Below are 14,782 nucleotides of genomic sequence, written 5' to 3' on the forward strand. Positions count from 1 at the left end.
TTTTACTGCTGTAGGATATTATTTTAAGGTGTGTTACTTTTGTTTATGTTGCATTTGTTTAAGTCTGTAAAGCTGTGTTACTGTGCCTGTCTAAAACACTTGATGGTCTAAATAAAGAACTGAATGGCCAATAGCAGGGCAGGAGAAAGGATAGGTGGGGCTGGCAGGCAGAGAGAATATATAGAAGGAGAAATCTGGGAGGAGAAAAAAAAAAAGTAGCCAGAGAAGGAGGAGGACATCAGGGGCCAGCTACACAGCTACACAGTAAGTCACGGAGTAAGAGTAAGTAAGATTTACTGAAGTAAGAAATGGGAAAAGCCCAGAGGCAAAAAGTAGATGGAATAATTTAAAGTTAGGGAAAGCTGGCAAGAAATAAGCCAAGAATTTATAATTAAGAATAAGCCTCCGTGTGTGATTTATTTGGGAGCTGGGTGGCGGGCCCCCCCAAAAGAGTAAAAACAAACAACACTCTACTGCTGAGCTACACCCCTAGCCCTGTAGCTTGGTCTGGAATTCCAGTGGTGAGATGATGGGCTGATATTTTAGGACCCTTCTGTTGGCAAGTGATAGAAAACCCAGCCGGAATGATGTCAAGCATTTATTGATCCACTCGACTGACAGGGGAGGGTGGTAAAGAAGAATTGGGTGCTGTTGTCCCCCTCTTCTCGAGCTTCTGCCCACCCCTACCCCATACAGTTGGAAACATGGCCACCAGCTGTCTCTAGGATCTTGATGTGTCCTGACAGCTGGGGAAGAGATCTTAGCTTCACCCAGAAAAAAGAAATCCCAGGGAAGGACTCTGGTGGGCTCACTTGAGACATGGTTTTGTAGGGAACAGGAGACTGATCCAGCCTAGGTACCAAGTCCGGTCTTATTGCCAAAAGGAAGAGGGTCTGGGGCTGGAAGGTGACTCTCCCAGCTCTGGTGAAGACAGCTGCATTTTCACAAAAGCCAAATCGGACTCTGTTACTTTATAGCCATAGCCTCTTTGGCATCTGTGAGGTGGAAGTCACAGGTTGGAAAACTGGGCATTGTGTGGGCAAGGGGACTCTGATACAGTGAAGTCAAGCCCCCAGGACCCTCTAAAGAGAGCTCAGGCTCCCCAGCTGCTAGGCAGCTCTTTCTTTGTGAAGATGAGTCTCTGCCAGCACACCTCTGGCATGCCTCCTCCTCCAGGCTGGATTCAGCTTTCCTGCTTGCTCTGCACTCTCCATGCTCTCCCAGGTCAGGGATGGCTCTATTCTCTGGGAACATATGCAAGTCAACCACCATGTTTCTTAGAGGCCTCTCTCCTCCCCTCCCCCTCCCTCTCTGCCCCCTGTGGTGGTGGAAGAGGACCTGCTTGCCTCATTTATACTGCGGGGTTAGTAGCTTCCTCTTCTGAGAACAATCCTCCCCAGTTCACAGTTGGGAAAATAAGAGCACAAAGCAGAAATCACTGCTCACACACACACACACAAAAATTCTACAAGACAGAACCCCAAGGCATTCATTTTAGAATTCCTAGCTTAAACCCTGTACCTGGCACATACCACTTGTGTTGTGTGTCAAACTGAATTTTCCTGCTTAGATCATTCAGATAAAACCTCAGCCCTGGGCCGGGCGGTGGTGGCGCACGCCTTTAATCCCAGCACTCGGGAGGCAGAGCCAGGCGGATCTCTGTGAGTTCGAGGCCAGCCTGGGCTACCAAGTGAGTTCCAGGAAAGGCGCAAAGCTACACAGAGAAACCCTGTCTCGAAAAACCAAAAAAAAAAAAAACCTCAGCCCTGGCCATTATCCCAATCATAGTCTTGGACAGATCCAGAAGCACAGGACACAGCTCAGGATGCAAGGAAACTGGGAGGTGACGCTTATATTTTCTCAAGCCACTAGGTTAGGGATAACTTGCTATGTAGCAGGCAGCTAAAGTAATATCCCCAATAGGGAAGCTCCATGCCTGCTCTAGATCTGCAAAACGAATGAAAAGAACATTGTCACGGTACATGGGAGATGCTCGAAATTGTTGTACACATGGTTCTCTCCCACTCGTAGTCTGACCTAGCAGGAGGAAGAGTATTTCATCTCTATTTAACAGGTGGAGAAACTGAGGCCTGGAGAAGTCAGGTGGCTTATTGCAGGTCACATAATTTATTTGCCTGAGACTTGAGTTGTGTCTGCTTTCTCCCAAATCCCACTTCCTTTTTTTTATTGATTTTTTTTTTTTATTTTATGTGCATTGGTGTTTTGCCTGTGTATATGTCTGTTTGATGGAGCCCCTGGATGGAGTTACAGACAGTTGTGAGCTGCCATGTGGGTGCTGGGGATTGAACCCGGATCCTCTGGAAGAGCATCAGTGCTCTTAACCGCTAAGCCATCTCTCCAGCTCCCCAATCCCACTTCCTAAGCTGTATGCCACACAGGTCTTTGCAGACAGGGTCAGCTGGGGCTCTGCACGTTTGCAGTAGTCAGCCGCAAGCAAGGCTGGGAAGAGGATGCATATGCTGGTGTACACCTGCTAAGGGGCAGCGGGAGACAGTGTGAGGGGTGCGAGGTGTAGTGCTATCGACAGACTTTTGTGGGCCCTGTAGAGAAGGAAAATGGACCAAGGGACCTGTGCTGAGAGAAGGGGACTGTTTTCCTCGCTGGAATCATTCTGTGATGGCAGGAAGTCAGCTCTGGTGACATCTCATGGTGCCCATGATTCTGATCTGCCTGAAACGGAAGCTTTCTGGAGACAGGGAGAAGGCAACTTCACCGTTTCCAAGTACTACCTTACAGAAGAGCAAGGGGACAGTTCTGGGAGGGGCTCAGGCCAGCCCCAGGCTTTCATTAATCTCCTAGCCCCAGCTTCCATCTCTGGCCTTGGCTGTTCCTTTGCAGCTGGCTGGCCTCTGTGATCCAACATGGAGGCTGAGTGTTGCCTTCTTTACCCAGGTGGTCTGAGCTGGCCAGATTCCCAGTCACTGCTTTGACTCTGTAGAGCATCTACTGTGCCCCCACGGTCAGCCCAGAGGTTGTGCCCAGTTTTCTTGCGGCTCCAGGATCTGGTGTAACGGTTTCCTCCAAAATCAAAACATCCCACCTTGCAGGGAAGCTCTTTAAACAGCAAGGCCAACAACTCAAAAAAGCTTCAGGAAGTTCCTGCGATTGATCAGATTCACTAGGCCCCGCCCTGCCAGAGAAAACAAAGCTGAGAGTCCTTCCCAGAGAAGAGAAGCTAAGCTGAGAAGACTCTCAGACTCCGAGACCAGCCCAGCTGCCAGGAGGAAACAGAAACCAGCTCAGATGCCTAGAAGAGGTTTAGACCGACTGTGTCACCTGGGAAGGACGCTCTCCAACCCTTGGAGCTGCATGCAGGCTGTGCAGTGGGCTCCAGAGTCCCAGCTTTGTGCGCTCTCACCCGTGCTGGGGTGGGCTCTGATGATGCAGCTGTCTCTGGGTCATCTCTTCTCCTCATCCATATTCCTGTAAGTCATCCCAATAAAACTTACTGGTTTACCAAATTGGGCTTTTGTGATAACAGTACCGATCTGTCATGGGTTTCCTATCTATGTGTGCTATGTCTCCCCAGGAAAAGTTTGTCACACACACAGGAGGGCAGTACTTATGTCCATCTTGCTGAAGGTGGACACAATATCGGCAGTACCTCCTGAAAGCCATCTAGATGGACCTGCCTACAGGTCTCCTCCGTAGGGCTGAGAATACCTTTCTGTGACAGTGACAACATTAGTGAGCAGGACTGGGGCTGTAGCTCAGCAGTAGAGTGTCTGGTATGCACAAGGCCCGGGTTTCATCCCCAGCCCTGGAAGAATATACTGAGCAGCAGTTACTTAGATGAGGAGTTAGAAATGAGTCTTGGGTCAGGGAGATCCTACAGTAGCTCTGGGGAGGGAGAGAGCTGGCCCAAGTCGAGGCTTCATCCTTCCCAGTCCTGTGTGACCTTGGGTACATCCGATGCTCCCCGACTCTGGACCTCTCTGTCTCCTCCAACAAAGGCGAAGTGGCCAGGCTTGCCACAGCAATGTGGTGGGTGTAAGGATGAAGGAAAACGAGGCCAGTGCACCACGGACAATGCCTAATATATAGAGAATGCTTGGGAAATATCACCGCTAACATTACGTTTTAGATATTTGTGGTCCTTTCAAAATGTAATTCAGGGGGCGTCAGTGCTGTGTCATTATTTCTGTCCCAGTCAATTCCAGATCCACATCTGGGCTCTTAGGGCCTGAACTGCTCCATTGTCTCTCTACCCCCCACCCCACCCCATCATCTCAGCCCCTCCACGCTGGCCTCCTCACTTACTTCTACCCCATTGTCTCTCCAACCTCTTTGCTCCTCCTCCTCCAGTCCCTCCACACTGGCCTCCTCTCCTCACTTGCTTCTGGCACACTGTCTCTGCTCCATTGGACTTTCAACATCCTGAGGATGAGGACCTTCAGGACAGGGACCCTGTACCTTCTGCAGAACTGGGTGGAAAACAGGCCATCTTTGTTAATAAATGAATGAATGAATGAATGAATGAACGAACGAACATCCCCATGTTGTGATTATGAACCCCTCCCTCTTTCCTTGCCTGGGGTCTTTTCTGGGGGTAACGGGCTATGAGCATCTTAGGAAGGGAGCCTGTGAAGGGGAGAGGCACTGTGCAGGTGGCCACTGGGGGGCGTGGCATTCCCAGAAAATCTGCCCAGCTCAGCCTCCACCCTGTGCCCTGCCCCTGGGGGAAGAGTTGCTGTGTGGAGGCTGGCCTGAGGGCTTCAGCTGTTGTGCTCCCATGGAGGGCACACTTCAGGCCACATCTGCTGTCCTGGCCACCTGATCCTGGGATAGACTCTGGCCTCCGTCTCCTGTAGCTAGGACTGAACTCCTTGGCCTGGTTCTGGGAGATCCTATGGAGTCCTCCTGAGTTTTCCTGCGGACCCGAAGCTCTGCACAATGTGGCCCTGTCCTCACCTCTGCCTTGCTCCTTAAAGCTTGCTCTTGTGGCAGGAGGGCAGGTGAGGAGCTCTAGAGCTTGGGAGTTCCCGTTCCTAGCTGTGTCTCCTCTCTTTGGTCTCACCTCAGTTTGCTCATCTGAGGAGTGAGTGACACACTTGTGTGTGACCAGCCTGAGAACGGGCAAAAAGAGGAGTGAGCGTTCTTGGCCCTTTCCAGATGTAAGGGAGTAGGATGGGTGGGGAAGGCCTGGTTTTCCTGCATACTTTTTTTTTAGGGAGTCCTATCTCCCAGAGAGGGAGAAAGGTAGCATTTTCCAGAGCCCAGGAAATAGCTAAGTATGTGTCCTATTTTGATAGGGTAGGTGTGTCAGGGTCTTCTTGGTGCCAGCCTGCCATCTCTGCTGGGAGAGACCCTGAGGCTTAGGGGCTGAGGCCGGTTAACAAGCATCTCTTTGGAAATGCACCAGTCTGAGGTGATGTGTGGTGACTTTCCAGTTGGCCCTGCAGCTTCCAGGGTTTTCAGTCACTGGTGGAACAGCCAAGCCTCCTGCTTCTTAGTGCTCAGAGAGAAGGCAGTAGGTGGCAGCTGTCTACATGGGGATCCTGTGCCACCTCTACTGTGTGGTCTTACGGGGGCTGCTTGGGGGTGGGGTTGTGCCACGAGCCTGCACACAAACACTCCTTGCTGCCAACCTGAAGGCCACAGCCAGCCTCAGTCCCCGCCAAGACAGAGATAAATATGGAGCCCTGGACCCACTATGAAAGGCAACACAAGGACTTCCTCTCTCCCTCCCCTTTGTCCCGTGCACCCACCTAGTGTTCACTGCCTATCTCCCAGGTGCCCCTAGGAACGAGGAGGATGCTGGGAGAAGTAGAATGGCTTTGGCTTCATGGCGTTGGCAAACCCGGGAGGGAGACATGTGCCTCATGAGTGATGGCATTGGTCACCAGTGAGCTGCAGCTGTCCCCGCTCTTACGAAGAACACAGAGCAGTTAGGATGGGGCTTTGTCTCAGCCTGGGGTTCCAGCAAGGTCTCCCGAGGAAGCCCTCCTTGACGTGAAGAGGGTTGGGAGGGTTAGAGGAAATGAGGTCCGGGAGAAAATCAAAGGGGAGTGAGAGAGGCAGGCTAACACAGAGGGAGGTGGGTTCAGCTTGGCTAGGCCCCAAGGTGGCACAGGGATGGGGTGCAGAGAATAAACTTCACCTCAAGGGGCAGGCCTGGTTTCTCATAGCCCCAGTCAGACAGTGAGGTCTGCCCTGGGTCATCAACAGAGTCCGCTCAGTTGTCCCAGAACTTTGGTGGTGGCTACGGACCCTCCCTTGAGCAGGCAACACTCCCGGTTACTGGCTATGTCCTTCTGCAAAGTCAAGGCAGGAAGGAGGCCAGGCTTGGAGCAAGAGTGTGAGGAGGTCAGTGCAAGGGGCCAGACTGGGCTGGACAGAGCCTCGGGAGGCATGGCTCGGGTATGTGGTTTCGTAGAAAACAAAGATGGGCACGGGGATGCATGTCCAGCTTCACAATGTAAGAAATGGTGCTTTGGAGACGTGGCGGAGGGACCCATGTTGCTGGTGCAGTCCTGAAGGGAAGGGGCTAGGGAGTATGGCTTGGTCTGATGGGATAATTGAGTCATAAAGGACGGGGCGTTTGGTGGGGTACAGGAATGATCCTAGAGGTGATGCTTGGAGGAGAGGCCCGCTGTGCAGATAGGCTGGCATAGAGATAATTCGGGACCTCAGGAGGGAATGAGACTGGAGGAGAAGAGAGGAGAGTGACCAGAGAAGGGGCCATAGAGAGCTTCAAGGCTAACAGGTCAGAGAAGGACAAGGTGTCATCCTGGGAAGCCGAGGAAGATCAGTTAGGAGCATGAAGAGAACTCAGAGCGCAGGACCAGTCTTCAGGGCTGGTCTAAGCAAACAGAATCATGCATGCCAGGGCACTGAGGCAGGAGGCTGGGTGAGAGGAGGTCTGGGAAAGAAAAGCAGAGGCAGGGTCTGAGGGCTTTGAAGCTAGCGGGTACAGGGTGGACTTCATTGTGTAAAGTGAGAAAACTCCAATAGTATGGAGTTCAACTTCATCCTTGGCTACACAGCAAGACTGAGGAATGCTTGGACTGCCGTGACCCAGTCTCAGAAGAGAAAATTGTGTGTATTTTAGATTTTTTCCTTGATTTAACTATTTAGATTTTGTATTGGTGACATTCACATTGCTGGACCATAATATCTGAAAGAAAGGGCTTGAGGGAGGAGTTTGTAGCTCATGGTTTCGTGGGGGTTTAGTCCATCATAGTGGGAAGCATGGCAGTGGGAGCCTGTGATGGAGGTGGTCCACGGGAGCCTGTGGTGGAGGTGGTCCACGGGAGCCTGTGGTGGAGGTAGTCCACGGGAGCCTGTGATGGAGGTAGTCCACGGGAGCCTGTGGTGGAGGTGGTCCACGGGAGCCTGTGGTGGAGGTGGTCCACGGGAGCCTGTGGTGGAGGTGGTCCACGCGAGCCTGTGGTGGAGGTGGTCCACGGGAGCCTGTGGTGGAGGTGGTCCACGGGAGCCTGTGGTGGAGGTGGTCCACGGGAGCCTGTGGTGGAGGTGGTCCACGGGAGCCTGTGGTGGAGGTGGTCCACGGGAGCCTGTGGTGGAGGTGGTCCACGGGAGCCTGTGGAGGAGGTGGTCCACGGGAGCCTGTGGTGGAGGTGGTCCACGGGAGCCTGTGGTGGAGGTGGTCCACGGGAGCCTGTGGTGGAGGTGGTCCACGGGAGCCTGTGGTGGAGGTGGTCCACGGGAGCCTGTGGTGGAGGTGGTCCACGGGAGCCTGTGGTGGAGGTGGTCCACGGGAGCCTGTGGTGGAGGTGGTCCACGGGAGCCTGTGGTGGAGGTGGTCCACGGGAGCCTGTGGTGGAGGTGGTCCACGGGAGCCTGTGGTGGAGGTGGTCCACGGGAGCCTGTGGTGGAGGTGGTCCACGGGAGCCTGTGGTGGAGGTGGTTCACTGCGTGGCAGAAAGACAGAGGGAAGTTAGGAGGGAGAGAAGGAGGAAGGCAGAGAGCTCAAAATGAGAGACAGGGAGCTCAACACACACACACACACACACACACACACACACACACACACACAGAGAGAGAGAGAGAGAGAGAGAGAGAGAGAGAGAGAGAGAGAGAGAGAGAGAGAGAGAACGAGAACACTCAAGACAGGAACCTTCAAATCCCACCTCCATGCCAGGCGGTGGTGGTGCACGCCTTTGATCCCAGCACTCGGAGGCAGAGTCAGGCAGATCTCTGTGAGTTCGAGGCCAGCCTGGTCTACAGAGTGAGATCCAGGACAGGCACTAAAATTACACAGAGAAACACTGTCTTGAAAAACCAAAAAATAAAAAAAATAAAAAAAAAATCCCACCCCTAATGACCTCCTTCCCTCAGCCAGACCTCACCTCCTAAAGATTTTCATACCCTCCAAGGAAAGTTCTACCAGCTGAAGAACATTCATTCAAAACATGACCTAGGGACATTTCTAATTCAAACTGGGCCAGATTTAAACTTCCTCCTAAGCAGTACATGCTCCTTATAGATTTGAAAATAAAGACAAGAAAGAGGGAGGACATTTAAATTGCTCAGAACCTCACCACTTTCTGTAATATTTGGAATATGTCATTCCAGAGACTTTCCAATTGTTTTCCCACACTAGAATTTAGTAGTGATTCTCCTCTTCCTACCTTGGCAATATATCCATAATGCTCCTTTATGGAATATTCTAGAGCCTGGCTTCTGTGGACAGGCCTAAAGCCGTGGGCAGGTCTGTCTGCACACCCTGAGAACTGGGTAATAGCAGGGCCCACTTCAGAGCTGTGGAACTGGAGTCAGGTTTTCAACAAGATCCCATAGCAATGCACACATAGGTATGAAAGTTTGAGAACTAACATTCTAGAGCATTAGGTCACTCCTAGACTCTGTTTTCTTGAACAAGATCAGGAGAGTCTTTCTGTTAAGTCAGAGCAACTGGACACCCACAGGGGAACTCTGAAGGGCAGACAGTCTCAGATGAGTTTGTTTTTACTCACAAGCTCAAGGAAAGATGGAGAGCAGCCAAGAGGCCTTTTCGTTTATTTTTAAATACTTCTGATTATTAAAAGAATGATGATAGCTAGGTGCAGTGGTACATACACACAATACCAGCACTTGAGACTAGAGAATCAAAAATTCAAAGCGGTTCTGGGCTACGTGGTGAGGTCCTTTCTTTCTCTTTTTAAAAAATGACATTTATAGCAGGTAGTGGTGGTGCATGCCTTTAATCTCAGCACTCAGAGGCAAAGGTAGGAGGATCTCAGTGAGTTCGAGACCAGCCCAGTCTACAAAGTGAGTTCCAGAACAGCCAGGAATGTTACACAAAGAAACCCTGTCTTGAAAAACAACAACAACAAAATGACATTTATTTATTTATGCTGTGTGAATGTCAGAGGACAATGTACAGAAGTTAGTTCTCTCTACCTGTGAATCCCAGAGATTGAGTTCAAGTCATCAGGCTTGGTGGCAAATGCCTTTCCCTACTAGCCCTTCTCCCTGGCCTAAGTTCATTTCTTGAACCAGCCAACAAATTACCTATCTACCTACTTACCTACCTACCTGGTTCTTATCCTGGTATTGCTTGGCCCCCATGTGACAGAAACTCATCCTTGGTGATGTGAGCTTTGGTTAGGGCTGTATCCAGCAGCTTAGCTAATATCACAAGATTCTCTACTTGTTAAACCCACTTCTTCAATTGTTCTAGCATCAGTCCAACTCCAGTGACCTCCTCATGAATCCCAGTCCAGAGAAACAAGTGTTTCTTTTCCCAAAAGGCCATCAAAAGTCATGGGGTTGTCTCATGGGGTTGATTAAGGTCATATGGTTTCCTAGAACCAATCACCACTAAGAGGCAATAGTGGGGTTAGCAGAGTGGCCAGAGTGGTAGCAATAGAATCCAGTGTAGTGGGTAGCTGTTTCAACTTTGACCTTGAAGCACTGCCCCTAGTGAGGCAGCAAGTAAGTGCCACACCTACCTATGACCTGCCCCTGGGGCGTGGCCTAGATGGGAGCCCTTAAGACCCGAGATCCTTATGTGCTGGTGCTCTTGGCTCCTTGTGATCCTGGATGCTGGATTGCAGACCAAGCCAGAGTTTCAGAGTTCTCCAGAGAACCACATTGGACTGCACCCCACCTTTTCTGGATCCTATAACCAATCCCTTTACTGGTTGTAAGTTACTCCAAATAAACCTCCTTTTAACTACCAGATAAGCTACGTGGAGTTGCCTTGTTAGATCCCCGCATTATCCAGGTCTAAGCCAAACCTAAATCACAGGTCCCAGAACCTGGGGGAGGCAAGTGCCACCTAAACGACATGGTCTTCACAGGAAAACATGGGGTGCTGACCTCTCAAGGTTGGAGAATGGATGCTGAGTAGACAGCACAGCCAAACACAAACACAACCTGTAGCTAGAGTTTTCCTGCTTGGCCCACAGTCAGGACAAATCTCTCTCATCTGCCAGTCCCACAGCCGCTCAGACCCAACCAAGTAAACACAGAGACTTATATTGGTTACAAACTGTATGGCCATGGCAGGCTTCTTGCTAACTGTTCTTACAGCTTAATTAATCCATTTCCATTAATCTATACCTTGCCACATGGCTCGTGGCTTACCAGCATCTTCATATGCTGTTTGTCATCGTGGTGGCTGGCAGTGTCTCTCTGACTCAGCCTTCCACTTCCCAACTTTATTCTCCTCCTTGTCCCGCCTATACTTCCTGCCTAGCCAATGGCCAATCAGTGTTTTATTTATTGACTAATCAGCAACACATTTGCCATACAGAACATCCCACAGCAACAACCAAAACAGTTTCTAAACTCGGTTCTGTGTCTGCCCAAGGGGATGATCTTTAGATGATCTTCATGGGAACAATGGGACATCTATCCTGAGAGGAGAGAGACCCGTGGGTACCTGGCTGGTGCTACTCAAATAAAGGCTGACAGGTGAGTTCTTTGCTAACTAGAAACCCAGTTTGTGTAAGAAATGCCACACGCTTATTGAATGTTAACTCATGGGCTGGGGTGTAACTTAGTTCATGGAGTGTCTGCCCAGAATACATGAAGCCCTGGGTTTGATCCCCAGCACCACACAAACTGGGTAAGGTAGTGCCCACCTATAATCTCAGAGCGCAAGAGGTAGATGCAGCAGTCATAAGTTCAGGGTCATCCTCAACTATAGAATGAGTTTGAGGTCAGCCTGGACCATATGAGACAGAATATTGACTAGTGCTCTTCATGAGATAGGTCACCAGTAAAGAGCCATAGAGAGGCTGTACTGTGAGTGTGGCACCGTGAGTGTGGCATCATAAGTGAAGCAGGGAGGCATTTTCCTCCCTTCTCCCCTGTGACTTTTTGAGGCCCAGAAGACCAGAATTGAAGTTGCTGACATTGTCAACTCAAATCTATTTTGGCTCAGCCAGATCTACTTCGGCCAAGTTGGGCAAAATCATTGGGTTATTGGCACTTGTGACTGTGGGTGGCTTGTTAGAATTGTTTTGCCCTACACATGTGCATGTGGGAAGGCTCAGATGAATAGGGGCTTCCTTCTAGCTTCTGAGGCTCTTTCATGTTCTGTTCTGAGATGATGTTTGCTTCTGTGAGCAAACACCTGAGAGAAGCAAGGTTTTCAGTTCACAGTCTCAGACGGTTCACTTCCTGGTCACTTGAACCTGTGTGCTTGGCAAGAGCCTATGGTGGAAGAACATCTTCATGGAAGGCAGGAAGTAGAGAGAAGGGGAGACCGGAAAGGGCAAGATAGAGCCGCCAGGACTGGCCCCAGTGACCTATTTCCTCTAGCTGGGCTCCTCCTCCTTTCTTCCACTACCTCCCAAGGACACCGTCAGATTTTGAATCCATCACAGGACCCATCACCAGTTAGGTCCAAATCTTTGTGATCTGATCTCCCTGGAAACACTCTCATGACACTCTGCTCTAATAATCCCTGGGGCGTTTCTTAACCCAGCCAAGATGACAATCATAATTAACTGTCAAAGAAGGGGAAAAAAATAAGAAAGAAAAGAGAAGGGAAAACCAAATCTCCCCACTTCTCAGGAGGAAAAATCTTTGAGGGGGAAGTGGCGGCTGCTTCTCGCTCAGCAGTCCAACTTTTCCCTCCCTAAAGGTGTCCCTGATGCCCCATGAGGACGGAATCGTACCTGTCTCTGTCTACCCTTGGTGTTGGCTTGGTAAGAGCCACTACACCATTGAAAAGAGGGGGTCTACTCTCTCCCACTGTCCATGTACTCTGTCCACCACAGTCAGAGTGGCCTGGAAACATTCATTCATCAGAGAAGACCACACCACTGCCTGTTCACTCTTCTGGGATCTCCCATCTTACTCAGGCCAAGCTCTACCTCTTCCCACAGTTCACAAAGCTCTGGATGTCCTGGCCACATGCCTGGCTCCCCGACAACATCTTATTTCATAATAGGCTTGACTTATCATCCATGATTCGACTTACTCTGCCTAATCTTAGTCTTTTGAACAAGCCTGCCTTGACAACAGGCCTTTATGTATGCTGTTCCCAGGCTCTGGAGTGCTGCTTCCTCCCTCTGCAATTCCAGCTCCTTCCCATCTTTCACTATCTCAGGAAGGCATCCTTGCAACCTGCTCAAGTATGTCCCTTTGGCTCCTCAGCATTGTACGCTCTTGCCTTGTTCTGCTGTCTTTACTTCTCCTTTCTTATTGATTGATTGATTGATTGATTGATTGCAGCACTGGGCATGGAAGCCAGGCCTTGTATAAGCTAAGCAAGTGATCTACCAGTGGGCTACATCATCAGCTGCTCCTGTTTTGCTTTGTTTTTAAACAGCACATTGCAGTATGGACTCTGCTCTAGCTGCCTGAACTGTGTCTGTTTTTCTGGTCCCTGCTCCAGACACTTGAGCTGTATCAGTTTGTCCGTTCTGCTCCCCGCTCTAGGGGTCCCACCTGACACTGGTGCTCTGTGCATCCAGCACTGTCCTCTCTTCCTCCGCCACAGTCAGTCAGTAAGGGCAGCAAAACTGCCTACGACTGACTGGTCCAGGAGTAGCCATGTGACTGAGGTCTGGCCAACGAGACCACCACAGCCAGAACGCTTGCTGCTCTTACAGAGAACTGTAGTTCAGTCCCCAGCACCCATATTGGGTGGTTCACAATCACCTGTAACTCGAGTTTCCGGGAATCTGATCTTCTGGTCTCTGTGGGCACCTGGACTCACACGCACATACCTCCCCACATACTGCATGACAAAAAATAAATGGTAAAATCTCTCTCTCTCTCTCTCTCTCTCTCTCTCTCTCTCTCTCTCTCTCTCTCTCTCTCTCTCTTGTTGTTTGTTTTTCGAGACAGGGTTTTTCTGTGTAGTTTTGGTGCCTGTCCTGGATCTCACTCTGTAGACCAGGCTGGCCTCAATCTCACAGAGATCTGCCTGCCTCTGCCTCCTGAGTGCTGGGACTAAAGGTGTGCGCTGCCACCACCACCGGGCTAAAAATCTCTTTTTTAAAAAAGAAAAAGTAAAAGAGGTCCAGGGAGAGCTCAGTATACACACACACACACACACACACACACACACACACACACACACACACACACATACACATCAGACACATACACATGGGTGGGATTCTCAGCTTGGGATTGGTTAGGCATATATGTGAGAAGATTATCATGTTAACCATTATTAAACAGGCCTAAGTGAAGGTACTTTCGGGACTGTGTGCCTAGCCCCTCTCAAATCCCTGATGAAGACTCAGGTGACTGTGGCCTTGAGGGAGGGTAGAAGGGAAGGAGTCACTTGTACTCTTTTGTGGTTAAAAAGGAGATGCCTTTCCTAGAAGGAAGAGGTTTCTCAGGACAAGAAATATCTCACATAGGTGCCTGTGGCATGCAGGGGCAGTGAGCAGGGTGCTTAGTGGGCTTCTTGTTTGCAGCTGGGAGAAGGACAGATGTGGAAGAGTTCCGAGTTGGTTCAAGGGGATTAGGAGAAGCGGAGCTAGGCAGAGGTACACAGTGAAGTCACGGCTCTGTGATGTTGAGCTCCCCTCTGTCCACCTAGGAGCTCAGTGACCTCAGGCAGATTATTGATGCAGCTGCATGCAGTGACATGCCAGCTGGTGCAATATAACTTCCAGCGAGTTTGCCATGAGCAAAAAATGTAACGATGCCTACGGAATTTTTTTTATATAAACTATAACAGTATGGCTATAATCCATACGTTCTAAAATACATCTTTTTTTTACATTTCATAACTCTAAAATTAGGATGAATTTTGTAATCTACAGTGTAACAGTATTTCATTAGCAACTTATCGTTTTTCTGGGTACATTCTGCAGTCAGCACCATCTCACCCACAGCCTGGGTAGAATGAGAATAGAAATGGTTGTCATGACCATGTCAACTTCTAGAGAACACGCCGCCCTCATCTTCCAGAGAACAGAAATGGTACCTTTTCCTTTGTGCCCTCAGATCCTGGTACAATGTTAAGACTTCATCCAGCAGTTCTCAACGTGTAGGTCTCGACCCCTGGGGCCGGATGACCCTTTCACAGGGATCACTTAAGACCATTGAAACCAGATATCTACATTACGATTCCCAACAGTAGCAAATTACAGTTATGAAGTAGCAAGGAAAATAATTTCACAACATAAGGAATTGCATTAAAGGGTTGCAGCGTTAGAAAGGTTGAGACCCATTGATAATTCCTTCTAATTCTGATTAGGACAAGTGGCAGCTGAAGGGGTTGGTTGAAGGGATCTGATTTCGTTTTTTGCAGTGCTGGGGACCCAGCCCTGGGCTTCCCAAATGCTAGACAAATGCTCCACCACTGAGGTACACTGCT

Source organism: Peromyscus eremicus, chromosome 5 (assembly GCF_949786415.1).
Source record: "Peromyscus eremicus chromosome 5, PerEre_H2_v1, whole genome shotgun sequence".
In the NCBI taxonomy this organism is placed as follows: Eukaryota; Metazoa; Chordata; class Mammalia; order Rodentia; family Cricetidae; genus Peromyscus; species Peromyscus eremicus.